Source organism: Scyliorhinus torazame, chromosome 1 (assembly GCF_047496885.1).
Source record: "Scyliorhinus torazame isolate Kashiwa2021f chromosome 1, sScyTor2.1, whole genome shotgun sequence".
Lineage (NCBI taxonomy): Eukaryota > Metazoa > Chordata > Chondrichthyes > Carcharhiniformes > Scyliorhinidae > Scyliorhinus > Scyliorhinus torazame.
This window is the reverse complement of record NC_092707.1, coordinates 367,011,831-367,032,490: the sequence shown is the minus strand read 5'-3', so window position 1 is coordinate 367,032,490 and position 20,660 is coordinate 367,011,831. Positions and strand designations below refer to the sequence as shown.

The following is a 20,660-nucleotide window of genomic DNA, read 5'->3' as shown; positions in this document are numbered from 1 at the left end:
TAGCTCGTGGCACTGGTAGCAATCCTGAGATTACTACTTTTGAGGTCCTACTTTTAGTTTCACTCCTAACTCCCTGAATTCAGCTTGTAGGACCTCGTCCCGTTTTTTACCAATATTGTTGGTGCCTATGTGCACCACGACAGCTGGCTGTTCACCCCCCCCCCCCCCCTCCAGAATGTCCTGCAGCCGCTCCAAGACATCCTTGACCCTTGCACCAGGGAGGCAACATACCATCCTGGAGTCTCGATTGCGTCCGCAGAACCGCCTGTCTATTCCCCTTATGATTGAGTCCCCTATCACTATAGCCCTGCCATTCTTCTTCCTGCCCAGCTGCGCAGCAGAGCCAGCCATGGTGCCATGGACCTGGCTGCTGCTGCCTTCCCCTGGTGAGCCATCTCCCTCAACCGTATCCAAAGCGGTATATCTGTTTTACAGGGAGATGACCGCAGGGGACACCTGCACTGCCTTCCTACTCTTGCTCTGTCTTTTGGTCACCCATTTTCTATCTCCCACAATACCTTTCACCTGCGGTGTGACCAACTCGCTTAACGTGCTATCCACGATGTCCTCAGCATCGCGGATTCTCCAAAATGAGTCCATCCACGGCTCCAGAGCCGTCAAGCGGTCTAACAGAAGCTGCAACTGGACACACTTCTTGCATGTGAAGGTGCCAGGGACAGTGGACGTGTCCCTGAGCTCCCACATAGCACACGAGGACCATGACACGGGTATGAGATCTCCTGCCATGTCTTAAACCTTCGGTTAACTTCAACAACTACAATTTCCAAAAAACAAATAATAAATGAAGAAAAAATAAATAAATATACAATGAAAAGAAAAAGAAAGCAGAAAAACTACTTACCAGTCACTTACCAGGGATAAAAAGCACTTCCTCCCCACCCAGCTTCGAATTTCCACCTAGATTCAAATTCCCAAACTCACACTTTGCTGTCTCACTCTGGCTGTGTCTTCTCTGGCTGACTGGGCGAACTCACCCATCTAGAAATTCCTGCATCTCACGGTCTCCCCCAGGTGGCTCTGACCTGTACAACCACTCATAAAACTCCTCAAAAATCTTGTTAATCAGCTCCGGAGCCACCACCAACTTCCCTGCCCTATCCCTCACCTGAAGAATTTCTCTTGCCGCCGCTTGCCTCCGGAGCTGACCTACTAACATGCCTTATCTCCATGTTCATAAACTGCACCCCTTGCTCGTCTCAGGTAGACAGTCCTCCCTGGTAGACAGTCGGTCGAAGCTCGCCTGTTTTCCAGCTTCGCTGGGCCCCATTTGCCACCATCATTTTAATTAACAGACAGCGCAAGGTTTGTGTGCCGTCTGCATGTATCACTATGGACATTGGTGCGTTAATCACATATCAGGATCCACATGCCTGTTTTCCAATTGCATCCCTCCACCGTCTCTGCCAGGACTATGCAGTCACTCCCGTCAACACTGTCAGATGCATCTGCGACAGATTGATTGATGAGGAGGGAGGTTGATCTTATGTTAGTTCTCTCACCACCTGCCGCAGACCCAGTTTGACAACCATGTTCATAGAATCATAGAATTTACAGTGCAGATGGAGGCCATTTGGCCCATCGAGTCTGCACCGACCCTTGGAAAGACCATCCTACTTAAGCCCACCCCTCCTCCCTATCCCCGCAACCCAATAACCCCACTTAACCTTTTTGAACACTAAGGGGCAATTTAGCACGGCCAATCCACCTAACCTGCACACTTTGTGGGAGGACACCGGAGCACCCGGAGGAAACCCGCGCAGACAGGGGGAGAACGTGCAGACTCCGCACAGACAGTGACCAAAGCCAAAAATCGAACCTGGGACCCTGGAGCTGTGAAACAACAGTGCTAACCACTGTGCTACCGTGCCGCCATGTTCTTCAGGGCTTGGCAAATGTGTTGTTCCCAAAGCACTCTTGATGGACATTGACCTTCTCCACCAAGGGTACAGCCTGTGCCCTTGCTATCTTTGATGCTTTTTACAAGTTGTGTTTGACATGGTGTACTTGATTTGAGGGAGGAGGGTAGGTGGTGATCAGCAGTAATTTCTCTTGTTCTTATTTGATCTGATGCTATGAAACGTCATGGTGTCCGGAGTCAATGTTGAAACCTCCCAAGGCCAACTGCTCCTGACTATATACCCCTGTGCCGCTACCTTTGCATGTATCACTATGAACATGGGTGGGTCATGGCAGGACAGGCCCAGGAATGTTGATGGGACTTGGCACATTTGTTGAATATTTGATTCTTTGAGTATAACTGTCAGGCTGTTGCTCAACTAGTCTGTGGGTGAGGTCTCCCAAATTTAGCACAAGTCCCCAGACTTTAGTTGGGACATCTTTGTAGGATTGACTGGGCTGAGTGTGTCATTGTTGAGCCAGTTCCTGAGTTGATGCCAGGTGATCCGTCCAGTTTTATTTTCTTATAATTTTATGTGGTGCTTTGATGCAACCTGTGGCTTGCTGGGCCAATTCGAAGGGCAGTTGGATGTCAAGTGCTTTGCTGTGGATTTGGAGTCAGACCACGCAAGGATGACAGATTTCATTCCCTAAAGGACACAAGTGAACCAGATGGGTTCATATGACAGTCCAGTAGTTTTATTGTCAACATTTTTGGCGCTAGCTTTTTTAAATTCCAGATCTTTTTAATTAACTGGATTTAAAATCCCTAGGTGTGTTGGTGGGATTTGAATCATGTCTTGAGATAATTAACCCAAGTTTCTGGATTACTAGTCCAGTGACAGCCACTACGCTACAGTATCCACTTCCCAAATGCTTTTTCCAAAACCTGAATTCCAAATGTTTGGAATCACCTTCATTGACTGACTCTATAGTCTTCCAAGGGTTGTTATTATAAAATTATTTCAGTGAAAAAACTATGCACACACTTCCATTTGAGGTTTGACTGGTATCTTAAACAGAAATAACCTCTCAAGTTCACTGTGTTTCTCTATAGTACAACCTGTACTTTACTTATCTATTTAACTTCAGCTAAGTACCTGGTTGATAGTTAAATAGCTTTACCAACCAACCCATATACCTTTGTCCTGCTCACAGTGTGCCTGCATTCCATTTAGTATTTGCCACCTGTCGCTCTGATTACCGACAAAGTATAAATCTTTCCAAAACTGATCGCACTGTTCCTAAATATTTGCCTTCTATCTTGTAACTATTTGAAACCTTTGAGAATTTGTTCCCAATATCCCTCGTATAACGGCACCAGCCCTTTTCAAACTTTGCAAATGACACAAAACTCAGAAATTCAGTGGGTGATGAGTATATGTTTCGGGAGGACATCGATTGACAAAATGGGCAGACACATAGCAGATGCAATTTAATGCAGAGAAATGCAAAGTGAGGCACTTCAACAGAAAGAATAGGGAGAGGCAACATTATATATTTACCCAATGCCTTTCACGTAGAAAGTCCACCCCATGACACTTCATCAAACAAACTTTGGTGCTGAACCACATGACCAGATATTTGAGCAGATGCCCAAAAGTTTGGTAAACGAGGTAGATTTTAAGGTGTGTCTTAATGGAGGAAAGGATGTAGAGGGGACAGAGAGGTTTAAGCAAGGAATTTTGGAATTACGTTATTCACTTTCCAATCTTCTGGAATATTTTTTGAATGTAACTAATTTACTCAAATGCAGCTAAAACATCTTATGGGTGCAAATTGTTTGGACCAGGTACATTATCCATTTTAAATGCACCTGACCTTGTTACAACTGCATTTGTTATTTGCCCATATACCTTTGTCCTGCTCACAGTGTGCCTGCATTCCATTTAGTCCATGCTGAGCTCTTCCTCTATAGTTCCTAAATCTGGTATCTCCAAGCTACATGTGAGTGAAAAGAAAGTAAAACCCATGGAACTATGAGATGAAACCAAATCCTAATCCAAAACAGTACTGTTATTTACTGTGATGAACGGTTACTGCCTTATCATCATGTAAAGTGATGTCCCCTTTAAGACCGGGCTTGGAACCCTGGGGACTCCGCCTCTGGCTCCGCCCATCTGGGAGCCATACATAAAGGGCTGCCTCATGGTCTGTGTAGCAGTCAGCTCTCGTCTCTAGCTGTAGTATAGTTATTAGTCTAATAAAGCCTTCTTTACAGTTTAATCTCTAAGCGTCATTATTGAGGGTACCTCATTTACAAAGATGGGACCTGGGATCATCACTGAAAGAATATTTAGATTTTGAGGCACAAATCAATTCTATCAAAGGTTTGGATAGATGAACTGAAGTACCTTATTGCAAATATAACAACAGCACAGAGGTTAATTAGCACTAATTACTTTTCGGGGGAGATGGTAACATGGTGGTCACGTCACTGGATTACTAATCCAGATGCCCAGACTAATGCTCTGGAGACGTGGGTTCAAGTCACATCAGGGCAGCTGGAATTTGTATTCAGTTAATAAGTCTGGAATTTAGAAAAAAAAGCTGGTCTCAGTAAAGCTGACCATGACACTATCATCGATTGTTGTTAAAAACCTGCCAGGTTCACTAACGTCTTTTCCAGGAGGAAATCTGCCATCCCTGCCCGGCCTGACCTACATGTGACTCCAGGCACACAGCAATGTGGTTCACTCTTAACTGCCCTCTGAAATGTCCTAGCAAACCATTAGTTGACTATCGGCCTTGCCAGCAATGGCCAGATCACATGAAAGAAACATTTTTAAAACTCAGATACTAAGGGACAGGATGTGTGCACATTTGGAGGAAAATGGACTAGTTAGTGACAGGCAGCATGGTTTTGTACAGGGAAGGTCATGTCTCACCAACTTGATTGAGATTTTTAAGAGGTGACAACGAAAATTGATGAAGGAAGGGCTGTGGATGTAGTTTATATGGACTTTAGTAACAGGATATTGATAGATTCGAGGCTTGAGCACAGAAATGGAAGATGGAGTTTAATCCGAAAAATGTGAGGTGGTGCATTTTGGAGGATCAAATCTAGGTATGAATTAAACTGTAAATGGCAGAACCCTAAGGAACATTAACGTACAGAAGGATCTGGGCGTGCAGGTCCACAATTCCCTAAAAGTGGCAGCACAGGTGGCCAAGGTGATTAAGAAGGCATATGGTATGCTTGCATTCATTAACCAGGGCATTGAGTACAAAAGTTGGGAAATCATATTGCAGTTATATAAAACCTTGGTTAGGCTGCATTTGGAGTTCAGTTCTGGTCACCACATCATCAGAAGGATGTAGAAGCTTTGGAGAGAGTGCAAAGAAGGTTCACCAGGATGTTGCCTGGTATCAAAGGTTTTGGCTAAGAGGAGAGGTTGAATAAATTAGGATTGTTTTCACTGGAAAGACGGAGGTTGAGGGGAGACCTGATAGAGGTCTATAAAATTATGAGAAGCATAGACAGAGTGGATAGTCAGAGGCTTTTTCCAAGGGTGGAAGTGTCAATTACAAGGGGGCACAGGTTCAAGGTGAGAGGGGGAAAGTTTAAGGGAGATGTGCGGGGTGTTTTTCATGCAGAGTGGTGGGTGCCTGGAACACGCTGCCAGAGGATGTGGTGGAAGCACATTAGCAACATTTAAGAGGCAACTGGATGGGTACATGAATAGGGAGGAAATAGAGGGATACAGACCGAGTAAGGGCAGAAAGTTTTTTTTAAGTTAGGGCGTCATGATCGGCACAGGCTTGGAGGGCCGAAGGGCACAGTTCCTGTGATGTACTTTTCTTCGTTCACTGTTTTTTGTTTATTGTAGTGGTCCTCACTTTTGTATTCAGGAAGTGAATAAAATATGCCCCTTGATTGACTGCTGTGCTTCCAACTGCAACGGTAGCATAGTGGTTAGCACAGTTGCTTCACAGCTCCACGGTCCCAGGTTCTTTTCCCGGCTTGGGTCACTGTCTGTGCGGAGTTTCCACTTTCTCCCCGTGTCTGCGTGGGTTTCCTCCGGGTGCTCCGGTTTCCTCCCACAGTCCAAAGATGAGAATGGTTAGATGGATTGGCCATGATAAATTGCTCTTAGTGTCCAAAACAGTTGGGTGGGGTTGCTGGGTTACGGGGATGGGGTGGAGGTGTGGGCTTAGGTAGGATGCTCTTTCCAGGGGCCGGTGCAGACTCGATGGCCCGAATGGCCTCCTTCTGCGCTAAATTCTATGAAATGTAATTCACACCTTTAGGATTCTGTGGAGAGAAAGGAAATTACATGGAAGCAAATACGAGAAACAAAGTTTTGAAAAATTATGCTTGACGTTGATTTTCATTTGTCCTCTTTCTCGGACCGCAGGTAAGGATTCCACGCCTAGCCAGACAGACAGGATACAACTAGGTTTATACTCCAACTGCTCCTCAATACAATACTCTCTCACTCTCCACTCCCCTTCAGGGTCCTCTTCCCGACCTGCTCCCAGGCCGGGGTTTATATCGTGTGGAGAATCCTCCAATTGGGAGGAAGTTCCGCCCCCTAATCACCCGGGAGCTCATATTCCAAGGGGCGTAGGGGATTCTAATACAATACAGGCACAAGCCCCTTTGGAGGTCATAACATATATCAATGGGTTTGATGGTATTATCATTTGCACTTCCTGACTTCCATCTCTTCATTTATAATTGAATTGCGAAAGCACTTTTATTTCTTGACAATCTAGAACTAAAACAGTTGCAGCAAGTTGAAACTAACATCACTGCGTGTGACACTCCCTCCCGAGGCATCAGTACATTTTCTTGTAGTTTATCATCCTTTGTGGACTGTTATCCTGTACCAATAGGCATATCTTATTTGAGATTTCTAATTTTGGGTTAGACTGATAGGGTGCAAAGATGAGTCTGGCCTGAAAATGAAAGCAGGGCTCGCAATGTATGAAAATCCATGTCTGTTGCTCCCGATGAAGTCAGCATGTAAACTTTGTGCTGCCTACTCATTTTTATTAGTGCAACATGCAACAGCGCTAGATTTGTGACTGAGTGGCTGCGTGCTTGAGCATGGAATGCATAATAGCGAAAAGCTAACATGAGTTCAGTCTAACCTGCACTAATAAATGTTTATTAATAGTTGTTTAGTAGCTTGAGTATTACTGAAAAAAAATTGTCAAAGCTTTTCGCCTTGCACACATCAGGAAGGTGGCAAGAATACCAATGTCAGGTTTATACTGTATGGAAAGAAGTGCTGACTGGTTGACAAGTGTACTCTGATCATTAGAGGCGTTGCAATATAGAATGCATCAGTAGACAGTGACTGACAGTTAATGGCTAAGCATTTGTTTGAAAATTTAAATCAGGTAGCCTGACTCTGATTTCAAGGCTTGCCCTGAGGAATGAACCAAGCTGTCACTTATTTTGTTTAGATGAAACAGGTGCAGTGTGTGTACATGTTCTCTCTGTCTGCAAAGTACAAGATCTTTGTATTAAATATAGAGCTCCCGGTATGCACAAATGCATTTAAATACGTAGCCACATGTAATAATTTCCTTGCATGCCTTGATAGGCTCCAACCTGTGCTCAAATCTACCTTTGAAATGAAGCAGTCAAATTAACTCCTTTTCCTTGACGTACTAGTTGAGAAATCTGCCCGTGGTTTTCTTCCATGGTCTACCGCAAGCCCACCGTCACTGGTCAACAGGCACGTTAAGATTCTTACAGTTCGACATGCTGTAAGATTGGTCATATCGGCAACCTCGTAAACAGGGCCCAAGCTCACCATGCAATCTTAAAAATTTTTTTTAGAGTACCCAACTCATTTTTCCCAATTAAGGGGCAATTTAGTGTGGCCAATCCACCTACCCTGCACATCTTTGGGTTGTGGGGGCGAAACCCCCGCAAACACGGGGAGAATGTGCAAACTTCACACGGACAGTGACCCAGAGCCGGGATCGAACCTGGGACCTCGGCGTTGTGAGGCAGCAATGCTAACCACTGCGCCACCGGGCTGCCTCAACATGCAATCCTGATGCTGAAATTGGGCAGACCAAAGACTTCCTGCAGGGTAATGGCTACCCTAATCAGATTATTTCACCCTGTATATCACACAAACGTATGAGCGGGCCTAAGGTGGCTTTAGGCCCTGAACGTGCCCAGTCTACCTCAGATTACCCTGATGGAAGGGCAAAGTATCTCAGAGGTTTGAGCCACGGGTGAAGCTAGCTGTGCAGCAGCAACACGAGTGATACTCACCGCGAACAGGAAGCTGCCGTCAAGTCAAAGATACATTCTGTTCATCACATAAATGAGTAATGTGGTAGTTGAATTTCAGTGCCAGTGTGATGCTGGGTATGTAGGCTGTACGTCCTAAAGACCATCAGTTTCTATCAAAAACATGGCCCTTCCGTTGTTCGTAACTGGCACGTATAGACTGTGCGACCAGCCCGTACTTGCAAAATTCAAAACGTGGTACCCAACAAAAGATGTGGGCCAGGATTCTTCAAAACAGCGGTTAAGTGTTGATGCCGGCGTAAACACCGGAGTGTTCCAAGCCGGCGTCAACGGGCCTCTTGGCCCAGCGATTCTGTGGCCAACAGCTCCGGCTGCCGATACACGACCCTGCACTGCCAGCCGCGGGTCCGCGCATGCGTGCAGCGGCCGCTTCCGTGCCGGCCCTGCGCACATGGCTGACCCACACAGCGGCCGGCACGGAAGAAGGTAGGCTCCCCCCAGATCACGCGCACCCACGATCGGTGGCACCCGATCACGGGCCTGGCCGTCGTGGACGCCCCCCTGGAGACTGATGCCCCCCCACCCCCACCAGGACGGCCACTGCAGACGCGGCGGCGAGCACCCTCCTGGTGGAACCATACGTGAACCACGCCGGCAGGAACTCGGCTGATCGACTGCGGAGAATCGCCACGGGAGCCACTTTCAACGGCCCCCGACCCGCGCCGTGTCGACCGCGCGCGCCTGGCACCGATTCTCTGATCGCCGGAGGTTCGCCTCCCGGCGTCAGACCCGGGGCGGAGGCTCGGAGAATCCCGGCTGTGATTCTACGATTGAATAACATTTGCTATATAATCCTCATTATGTAAAAAATTACAGTGACAAACAATTTAAGATTGTTCGTAAGGCTCGCAGCGTGGTGCATTTGCATGTACTGGAAGCTACATATATTAATACACAGGACCCTGTTTATTGCAGACAGAAAGAACATGATCACACACTGTGCCTGTTTCAGCTAAACAAAATAAGTGATAGCCATTCGCTGGTTCATTCCTCAGAGCAATGCCTTGACCAATCAGAGTCAAGCTGCCTGGTTTAACTTTTCAAATAATCCTTGGCAGTTATTTGCCAATCACCATTAATGGTGCTTTCTCCATGGCACTGCCTCTACCAATCAGAGTTTACTTGCCAACCAACCTGCACTTTCTTCTCATACAGCATAAATATAAAGTTGTTGTTTCCCCTGACATTGGTATTCTTGCGATTGTCCTGGTGATTTCAGCATTGTATATATATTTTTAAAATTCATTTTTAAGGCACATGGGCTTCGCTGGCTCGGCCAGAATTTGTGGCCCATCCCTAATTGCCCTTGAGTTGGTGGTGGTGAGCTGCCTTCTTGAACTGCTACAGTCCATGTGGTGTAAGTACACTCACTGTTAGAGAGGGAGTTTCAGAATTTTGACCTAGCGACAGTGAAGAAATGGTGATATATTTCCAAGTCAGTATGGCGAGTGACTTGGAGGGGAACTTGGGGTTTCTATGTATGTGCTGCCCTTGTCCTTCTAGATGATAGTGGTTGTGTGTTTGGAAGGTGCTGTATAAGGATCTTGGTAAGTTCTCTCAGTGCATCTTGTAGATTGGTGCACGATCAGTTACACAAAGACGAGAGTAGGATGTAATCGAGGCTTTATTACACTGAGATGTGTGGCCTCCTACAGCAGCTGGCGAAATGGCCGCTGTACTGGGAGCACACATATTTATACTCCGCCTACTGGGCGGAACCAGCAGGCAGGGATCTACCCCGTACCTGTAGTACAGGGGCCTTACCGTAAAGCACCTATATCAACATCCTGTATATACAATATATATACATCAGTGGGGACTACCACATTCACCCCCTGTCAAAAAAATGAGTCCGGCGGGGGTGGTGGAGAACTATATACAGAAAGTTGTGTTTTAAAAGTACAGATAATATTATAAATTCAGGCGGCCCGGTGCCTTGATCTGTCGTTGAGAGCGCCGCAGTGCGGGTGGCGACTCCGGCGGTGGCTTGGTCTTCGGTGACTCCGGGAGCATGTCGAAATCCTTTTCATCCCCGGGTGTGAGCAAGGGGAGGACGGATTGTCCCGGAGCGGGGGCTGTGGTGGGGTGCGCCGGGAGGGGGGGGGAGGGTGGCGCCGGGTCGGAGGGGGGGGGGGTGGAACCAGCTGGTGCAAGATCCCTGAGGGAGGCTGTGTCTTGGCGGCCGTCGGAGGAGAACGGGTCCTGGAGCTGCCAGCCATGTCGGGAGCGAAGCCCCGGAGGTGGACTTCCTAGGGAAGGCAAAGAGACGTTCATGGGGGGTTTCATTAGTCGCGGTGCACAGGAGCGACCAAATGGAGTGAAGTGCGTTGGGGAGGACCTCCTGCCAGCGGGAAGCCGGGAGATTTCTGGACCGTAGGGCCAGCTGGACGGCCCTCCAGACCGTCCCATTCTCCCTCTCCACCTGCCTGTTTCCCCTGGGGTTGTAGCTGGTCGTCCTGCTCGAGGCAATGCCCCTGTTGAGCAGGTATTGGCGCAGCTCATCGCTCATGAATGAGGATCCCCAGTCGCTGTGGACATAGGCAGGGAAGCCGAACAGAGCGAAGATGGTGTTGAGGGCTTTGATGATGGTGGCAGATGTCATGTCGGGGTATGGGACGGCAATGGGGAATCGGGAATATTCATCGACCACACTGAGAAAGTGCGTGTTGCGGTCGGTGGAGGGGAGGGGCCCTTTGAAGTCCACATTAAGGTGTTCAAAGGGGTGGGAGGCCTTCACCAGGCACGCACGGTCTGGCCGGTAGAAGTGCGGTTTACAATCAGCGCAGACCTGGCAGTCTCTGGAAATCGCTCTGACTTTCTCGATGGAATAGGGCAGGTTGCGGGCCTTGATGAAATGGTGTGACCCCTGGGTGATAGAGGTTGTCTTGTGTGGTGGTATGTATTAGGGGTAATACGTTACACCATGAATGCCGAGGAGCTATTGGAGGACAAATGCTGGGTCCCGATTGGATCTGCCGCCTACTGGGCTCCACCCAGATAGGCGGGGTATAAGAACCCGGTTTACTCCCCGCAGCTGCATTCTGTGACTGAGCTGCTGGGGAACAAGTCGAACAAGTCTGCTCAATAAAGCCTTGATTGAAGTTCTCTACGTCTCGCCTCGCGTGTGATCGATAGTGCTACATCGTGCAGGGTCCGGAGTCGGTCCACTTGTGCGCTGGAACATGTACCTCGGGATAGGGCATCGGGGGGGCTCGTTGAGCTTACTGGGCGATACAAAATCTGGTAATTGTAGGTGGAGAGCTCGATCTTCCACCTCAAGATTTTATCGTTTTTGATCTTACCCCGCTGTATGTTATTAAACATGAAGGCAACCGACCGTTGGTCAGTGAGGAGAGTGAATCTCCTGCCGGCTAGGTAATGCCTCCAATGCTGCACAGCTTCAACGATGGCCTGGGCCTCTTTTTCGACAGAGTGCCGAATTTCGGAGGCATGGAGGGTGCGGGAAAAGAATGCCACGGGCCTGCCTGCCTGGTTGAGGGTGGCGACCAGAGTGACGTCTGATGGATCGCTCTCGACTTGGAAGGGGGGCATCTCGTCGACCGCGTGCATCGTAGCCGTGGCAATGTCGGCCTTGATACGGTTAAAGGCCTGGTGAGCCTCGGCTGTCGGGAAAAACAGTGGATTGAATGAGTGGGCGTAGTTTGGGACCCACTGGGCGTAATACGAAAAGAACCCCAGGCAACGTTTGAGGGCCTTGGGGCAGTGGGGGAGGGGGTGTTCCATGAGGGGGCGCATGCGATCGGGGCCGGGCCCCAGAACTCCGTTCTGGACCATATAGCTGAGGATGGCTAAGCGGTTCGTGGTGAACACACATTTCTCCTTGTTATACTTGAGGTTGAGGAGAGTGGCGGTGTGGAAAAATTTAACAAGGTTGGCGTCATGGTCCTGCTGATCGTGGGCGCAGATGGTGACATTGTCCAGGTACGGGAAAGTGACCCACAGCCCGTACCGGTCAACCATTCTGTCCATCGCCCCTTTACCCGGCCCCGCCCCCAGCCCGGACCCAGCCCCCTCCCTCACTGACCCCGGAAGCTGTTGTCCGCCATGAGCCGGCTGTATGATGATCTGCCTCTGAGGTGGCGGCCGCTCCTCCCGGAGCCGCTGCCCGGCCGCTGGGAGCCGGAGGCGCTGCAGGGGGGCCCGGGGGCGATGCTGGAGGGAACGCTGAGCTCGCTGAGCCACCATCACATCAAACCCACTGGGAGCAGCCCGGAACGTTACTTTATTCTTTACATTCAGCCAACAAATATTCACAAAAGGAAATTTGATTCAGTTGGGGTGGAGATAGAACCGAATTTTAATGAAACCAAAAAGGTCAACACTGGCTACTTGATGTCTTCCTTGAAAGAGCAAAGGGACAACAGATGAGATTTCAGTGGATGAGCTGAAGAGTTTGATTAATAAACCCGAGCTGTTGAGAATCTCTGAGAAGCACACACCTGATCAGAGCTTGGCATTCTGGATCCCGGAGAGAGAGATGGAAAATATTGAGTTGGAGATTGGAGATGGACTACGTCTGAAAACGAGAGGGGACAGTCCTTTTATTTTTTTCACTTGCCAAAATGGATGCAGGAATTGTGACTCAATGCAACTTTGCAGGAGGTGAGAAGATGGGAGCTTCTTGGACTGACAACATATTTACTGCAAAGTCTAAAAAGGAGCAAGATGGCAAAGCTAGCACCCCAGGAGAAGGAGCTGATGATGATGAATGGGAGGATTGAGATTGGGAAATTCAGTGAAATGAAGAAAAGGCGGCAGTTTTGGAGATTATTGAAGATGATCAGCGGTCTGAGGGTGCTTTTCACTCAACCTCTTGTGATCGCTATGCTTAAAATTCAGAACAAAACTTCACCCAGAATAAAACCAATACATAACTGTTATAACCTGCCTACTGACGATTGGCTGGAGACTAATGACTATCCCACAATCCTATGGGAGTATGAACTTCCCCAATGAGGGGGGCGGAGAAACTCCTACTATAAATAAGCTGGCTAGTCCTGGAACCAGGAGGAAGGAGAAGGTAGCAAGGGAAGTTACTGCTACGGTTATATATATATTATATATATATATATATATTGTTATAGTAAATAAACGTTATTATTTTGTATCCTTAAAACTCGTGCTGGATTCTTCGTGGCCCTTACAAAACTGGTGACGAAGGTAAAAGTGAATAGCTGTCTACACTGCTGAAGCCACCTCCCTGGATTTTTGTTGGATACAGGTTGGAAGTTGTTTTCTATTATACCATGCCTCTGTACGGACGTTTGGATGTTTTTGATGCTGCGCTGGAAAGCTGGAACCAGTACACACAACGGATGCGTTACTATTTCCGGGCAAACAATATCACCGAAAACGAGCGCCAGGTGGTCATATTGCTCACCGCCTGCGGGCCGCATACGTTTGGGGTGATTAGGAGCCTTACGTACCCAGCTGCGCCGGACACCAAAACGTTTGACGAACTTGTGAATATAGTGGGGCAACACTTTAACCCAACCCCGTCCACGATAGTCCAGCGTTACCGGTTTAATACCGCTGAGAGGACCCCTGGAGAATCCCTTGCCGATTTTTTTTATCCAGGCTACGCGGGATTGCGGAATACTGTGACTATGGTGAGACCTTGTCAGAAATGTTACGCGACCGTTTGGTTTGCGGTATTAACAATGCGGCCACCCAGAGAAAGTTGTTAGCGGAGCCAACATTGACTTTTCAACAGGCAATACAAATAGTCTTGTCCCCAGAGAGCGCAGAGCGAGGAGTACAGGAGCTACAGGGAATGGAAGTGCATGCCTTGGGGCGCAACCCTTTCCGCCCAAAAACGTCCCCCTGCACTCCTGCGGTACCTTGGGCGAGGCAACGACCAGACCGACGCCAGTGGCCATCGGACATTCCTCCCCGAAGGGAGCCTTCTCCAGAGCCAATGGATGAGGAGCCATGTCCGTGTCAGACTTGTAGGCGCCGACCCCGTCGCGGACGGCGGTCCTGGGGACGCCAGAGGCGTCGTCGTTCCGACCGAAACTGGGACCAGCCCAGGGGCCGTAACTGGGACCAGCCCAGAGGCCGTACCTTCCATGTGGATGAACCTGCGGCGACACTCCTGAGGACGTGGAGACGGAGGACAACTGCCTGCAGCTGCATTGTGTGGCAGCTCCCCGTGTGGCCCCCATTAAGGTGACAGCACGGGTCAATGGCCACCCGCTGGAGATGGAGTTGGACACTGGCGCAGCGGTCTCCGTGATCGCCCAGAGGACATTCGACCGCATCAAGCAGGGTATACAGACCCATACATTAACTGACTCACAGGCCAGGTTGGCCACCTACACGGGGGAACCACTGGACATTGCAGGAACTACAATGACCCCTGTTGTCTATGGACGCCAGGAGGTATGTTTCCCACTTATCGTAGTGCGGGGCCATGGGCCCAGCCTGTTGGGTCGGGACTGGTTGCGCCATTTGCGGTTGCAATGGCAGCACATCCTCCAAACAGTTTCTGGAGGGTTGACTGAGGTGCTAGGACGATACCCAGAGGTATTCCAGCCTGGTTTGGGGGAAATAAAAGGGGCCGTAGCCCGTATCCAAGTTGAACCAGGAGCCACGCCGCGCTATTTCCGGGCGCGCCCAGTGCCTTACGCTTTGCTCGAGAAGGTAGAAGGGGAGCTCACTCATTTGGAGAGTTTGGGTATTATCAGGCCCGTCCGTTTTGCTGACTGGGCAGCACCAATTGTACCAGTAATGAAACCAGATGCCACAGTTCGCTTGTGTGGCGACTATAAACTTACAGTGAATACAGTTTCCCGACTCGACCGATACCCAATGCCTCGCATAGAGGATCTCTACGCGAAACTTGCAGGCGGACTCTCATTCACAAAATTAGATATGAGTCACGCCTACCTGCAGTTGGAGCTGGACCCTGCCTCCCGACCATATGTAACAATTAACACACACTGGGGCCTGTATGAATATACACGGTTGCCCTTTGGAGTATCCTCTGCCTGCGCAATTTTTCAACGTGTTATGGAGGGCATTTTGAGAGGTTTACCACGTGTGGCTGTCTACCTAGATGACGTGTTGATTACAGGGACGTCGGAGCAAGAGCATTTGGAAAACCTGGAGGCTGTCCTTAAACGCCTTTCGGAGGCTGGAGTCCGTTTACGTCACACAAAGTGCGTATTTCAGGCAAAAGAAGTAGTCTACCTAGGTTATCGGGTGGACCGCGAGGGTCTGCACCCCGTCGCAGAGAAGGTGCGTGCAATTCAACATGCCCCCACCCCGACTGACACTTCGCATCTTCGTTCTTTTCTCGGTCTCGTAAACTATTACGGGAAGCTCCTCCCCAATCTGGCAACGACGCTGGCCCCCTTACACCTGCCGCTAAAGAAAAATCACACCTGGGTTTGGGGTCAGCCGCAAGAAACCGCTTTCCGGCGGGTAAAGCAACAATTGTCGTTGTCTGGGTTACTAACCCACTATGATCCGGGAAAGCCTTTGCTCGTCACATGTGATGCATCCCCGTATGGTATTGGGGCTGTCCTGTCCCACAAGATGGAGAACGGGGCTGAGCGACCGATAGCTTTCGCCTCCCGTACATTGACTGCAGCGGAGAAAAAGTACGCGCAGATCGAGAAGGAGGGCCTGGCAGTGGTTTTCGCGGTGAAACGCTTCCACCAGTATGTGTACGGCCGCCATTTCACTATCGTGACTGATCATAAGCCCCTGCTGGGACTCTTCAGAGAGGATAAGCCAATACCGCCCATTGCTTCTGCACGGATCCAGCGCTGGGCTTTGTTGCTTGCTGCATACGAGTATTCTCTGGAGCACAAACCAGGTACGCAGATAGCAAATGCCGATGCACTGAGCCGATTGCCTTTATCAACCGGCCCCATGTCGACCCCCACGACCGGTGAGGTGGTCGCAACCCTAAATTTTATGGACGCCTTGCCTGTCACGGCATCACAGATCCGTGAGTGGACCCAGACGGAGCCAGTCCTGTCAAAGGTTCGGCACATAGTCCTGTATGGTGGGCAGCATAGACAGCTCCCAGGCGAGTTGCGGGCATTTTCCTCCAAGCTGTCAGAGCTCAGCGTGGAAGACGGCATCCTCTTGTGGAGGACGCGTGTGATTGTCCCGGAAAAAGGCCAGGAGCTGATATTATCAGACTTGCACAATGGGCATCCGGGCGTGACCAAGATGAAAATGTTGGCCCGGAGTTATGCCTGGTGGCCAGGCCTCGACACCGACATTGAGAAGGTGGCCCAAAACTGCTCCATTTGCCAGGAGCATCAGAAGCTTCCGCCGGCCGCGCCCCTACATCACTGGGAATGGCCAGGGCGGCCTTGGGCACGCTTACATGCAGATTTCGCAGGCCCTTTTCAGGGATCCATGTTCCTTCTACTAATTGACGCCCAGTCCAAATGGCTGGAGGTGCATAAGATGCAGGGGACAACGTCCTGCGCAACAATTGAAAAAATGCGTTTATCATTTAGCACGCATGGCCTCCCCGAGGTGCTGGTCACGGATAACGGCACTCCATTCACGAGTGAGGAGTTTGCTAGGTTTACAAAGACGAACGGCATCCGCCATATCCGCACTGCCCCTTACCACCCGGCTTCAAATGGGTTGGCAGAACGTGCAGTGCAAACATTCAAAAGAGGCCTAAAGAAGCAGTCTTCCGGATCAATGGACACGAGACTGGCTCGGTTTTTGTTTACGTACAGGACCACCCCCCATACAGTGACTGGGGTAGCTCCCGCAGAACTCCTAATGGGCCGGAGACTTCGCACCCGCCTTAGTATGGTCTTCCCGGACATTGGCGCAAAAGTACACCGCACACAAGAACGGCAGGGACCGGGATTGTCTCGGCATCGTCCGATTCGGCAGTTTGCGCCCGGTGACCCAGTATTCGTGCGGAATTTTGCTGGTGGTGCCCAATGGGTTCCTGGTGTAATCTTTCGCCAAACGGGCCCTATATCGTACCAAGTGCAAGCCCAGGGTCGTCTCCAGCGAAAACATGTAGACCACGTCCGGTCCAGAAGATCATCCCCGCAAAAGATTCCCCGCCCCCGGAGCTCAGTTCAACAGCGGCAAAGACCAGAAACAAGGGAAGGTAGTCCTCCAAATCTTCCACTGGTGTCTCACTTGAAGCCTGCGCAGGTCGTGACGGGACCGAATGGGGATAGAGACGCTGACATGACGGAGGCAGCAGACTCTGACTCCGAGATGGAGACACAGGATGAATCAGAGGGGGAATCCTCGGGTCCACAGGCCGTGGATGTACAACCGCGCCGTTCATCACGGAAGCGCCGGTCTCCGTCTCGTTATACGCCGCCTGATCCAGCGCCGCGTGCAAATGGGGTCCGGCCTGCGGCCAAACGAGTTCGACGCCTTCCTTCGCCAGGGCCTACGGTGGATTCCTTGGACTTTGGGGGGGAGGGATGTTATAACCTGCCTACTGACGATTGGCTGGGGACTAATGACTAACCCACAATCCTATGGGAGTATGAACTTCCCCAATGAGGGGGGCGGAGAAACTCCTACTATAAATAAGCTGGCCAGTCCTGGAACCAGGAGGAAGGAGAAGGTAGCAAGGGAAGTTACTGCTACTGTTATATATATATTATATATATATATATATATATATATATGCTGTCGAGAAGACCCGGTACTGTGCAATCTGATTGACCATATCAGATATGCATGGGAGTGGGTAAGTGTCGAGCTGCGTTTACCGATTGATGCTCTGACTGTAGTCAACGACCATCCTGTTTTTCTCCCCAGTTTTGACCACTACCACTTGGCTCCAGGGGCTGTTGCTGGCCTCGATGATGTCTTCCCGAAGCAGCCGCTGGACTTCAGACCTGATGAAGGTCCTGTCCTGGGCGCTGTACCATCTGTTCCTGGTGGCAACGGGTTTGCAATCCGGGGTTAGGTTTGCAAAAAGGGAAGGTGGGTCGACCTTAAGGGTCGCGAGGCCGCACACAGTAAGAGGTGGTAGGGGCCCACCGAATTTCAGGGTTAGGCTCTGGCGGTTGTACTGGAAGTCCAGGCCGAGTAGCAAGGTAGTGCAGAGGTTGGGGAGGACGTAGAGGCGGAAGCCGCTGAACTCCACGCCCTGGACAGTGAGAGTGGCGATGCAGTACCCCCGGATCACCACGGAGTGGGACCCGGAGGCCAGGGAGATTCTCTGGTTAGCGGGGTGTACCGCGAGGGAGCAGCGCCTTACCATATCAGGGTGAATGAAGCTCTCAGTGCTCCCGGAGTCCAGCAGGCAGGAGATCTCGGGCGAAATTCTCCCCCAACGGCGGGATGTCCGCCGACTGGCACCAAAGACGGCGCCAATCAGACGGGCATTGCGCCGGCCCAAAGGTGCGGAATGCTCAGCATCTTTGGAGGCCTAGCCCAAACATTGAGGGGCTAGGCCGACGCCGGAGGGATTTCCGCCCCGCCAGCTGGCGGAAATGGCGTTTGTTGCCCCGCCAGCTGGCGCGGAAATGCGGCGCATGCGCGGGAGCGTCAGCGACCGCTGTCAGTTTCCCGGCGCATGCGCGGGAGCGTCAGCGGCCGCTGTCAGTTTCCCGTGCATGCGCAGTGGGGAGAGTCTCTTCCGCCTCCGCCATGGTGGAGGCCATAGCGGAGGCGGAAGGGAAAGAGTGCCCCTACGGCACAGGCCCGCCCGCGGATCGGTGGGCCCCGATCGCGGGCCAGGCCACCGTGGGGGCACCCCCCCAGGGTCAGATCGCCCCCCCCCCCCCCCCCCCCCCCCCAGGACCCCGGAGCCCGCCCACGCCGCCTGGTCCCGCCGGTAAATACCAGGTTTGATTTACGCCGGCGGGACAGGCAGTTCCTGGGCGGGACTTCGGCCCATCCGGGCCGGAGAATCCAGCGGGAGGTCCCGCCAACCGGCGCGGCCCGATTCCCGCCCCCGCCCAATCTCCGGTACCGGAGTCTTCGGCGGGGGAGGGGGCGGGATTCACGGCGGCCAACGGCCATTCTCCAACTCGGCGGGGGGTCGGAGAATGACGCCCCTCGTGCCTGTTGACCTTCACTTTAGTTGAAGCAGTCGCGAGGTTGTGTGGGCGAAACTGGTCATTCATGACCAAGGCGAGATGTGGCTGGTCGTTCACGGTTGCAGGCGATGAGTGGCCGGATGAGGTGCCCGACGGGCATGGGTCCTGAGTCGGGTAAGATGGCGGCGCCCAGGGGCCGCACGTGTCGTGGGGAAAGCAAGATGGTGGCGCCCGTTGGTCCTGGGAGGAACAAGATGGCGGGGCCCACGGGCCGCACGTGTTGCGAGTCGAGCAAGATGGCGGCGTCCACTGGCCACACGTGGTCCTAGGAGGGGAAGATGGCGGCGCCCACTGGCTGCAGGTAGCGGCGATTGAGCGGGACTGGCACACTGCAGCGAAATGTCCCTTCTTGCCACAGGCCTTGCAGAGAGTGCTCTGCGCTGGCAGCGCTGTCGGGGGTGTTTTGACTGCCCTCAGAAGTAGCATTTGGGCCCCCAGGGTTGGTTGGCTGCCGCGCGGTACAGGCGTGGGATTGGCTGAGGGCGGTCGCTGATAGGGTCCACGATGGGGCGGCCGTCTGCGGAGTCCACGATGTACAGGGGGTGTGGGCCGCGCGGTCGGGGGCATAGGCCTGAATGTTGCGTGATGCGACCGTAAGTGAAAGCGCTAGTTTTTGGTCGCCGCAAGGTCGGGCGTGGCCCCCTCTAAGAGGCGCTGGCGGATTTAGTCAGACCCTATGCCCGTAACAAATGCGTCTCTCATTAGCAAATTTGAGTGTTCCGTGGTCGAAACGGTCTGACAGTCACAGTCTCTAACTAGGGGGAGCAGGGTGCGCCTGAAATCTTCCACCGACTCACCGGGAAGTTGACGCCGCGCGGAGAGGAGGTGCCTGGCGTAGAGTGTGTTAGTCCGCTGAGCGTAGTTTTCCTTCAGTAGCGCCATGGCCCCTGCGTAGGTCGCCGCGTCCTGAACAAGTGGAAAGACGTTGGAGCTCAGCCGCGTGTAAAGGATCTGGAGCTTCTGCGCTTCTGGAATTTCGTCTATCGCAGACCCGATGTACACTTCAAAACAGGCTAGACAATGTTCAAAGTCCTTTTTGGCGTTGTCTGCTTGCGGATGCAGCTGCAGGCGATCCGGCTTGATGCGGACGTTCATCTTCTGAAAAACTCAGTATTAAATTGATGCACGATCAATTACACTAAGACGAGAGTTGGATGTAATCGAGGCTTTATTACACTGAGATGTGTGGCCTCCTTCAGCAGCTGACGAAATGGCTGCTGTTCTGGGAGCACACATATTTATACTCCGCCTACTGGGTGGAGCCAGCAGGTAGGGATCTACCCCGCACCTGTAGTACAGGGGCCTTACCGTAAAGCACCTAGATCAACATCCTGTATATACAATATATACATCAGTGGTGACTACCACATAGATGGTACACG

At 51.2% G+C, this 20,660-nt stretch overlaps 1 protein-coding gene and 1 pseudogene across 1 annotated transcript in view; both read left to right on the top strand.

Annotated features, from left to right (window-relative positions):
• Positions 1–20,660, top strand: part of lhcgr (luteinizing hormone/choriogonadotropin receptor) — a 227,068-nt gene that overhangs the window by 62,778 nt on the left and 143,630 nt on the right. The gene's annotated exons all lie outside the window — the stretch shown is intronic.
• Positions 12,249–13,054, top strand: LOC140408715 (arpin pseudogene; annotated as a pseudogene).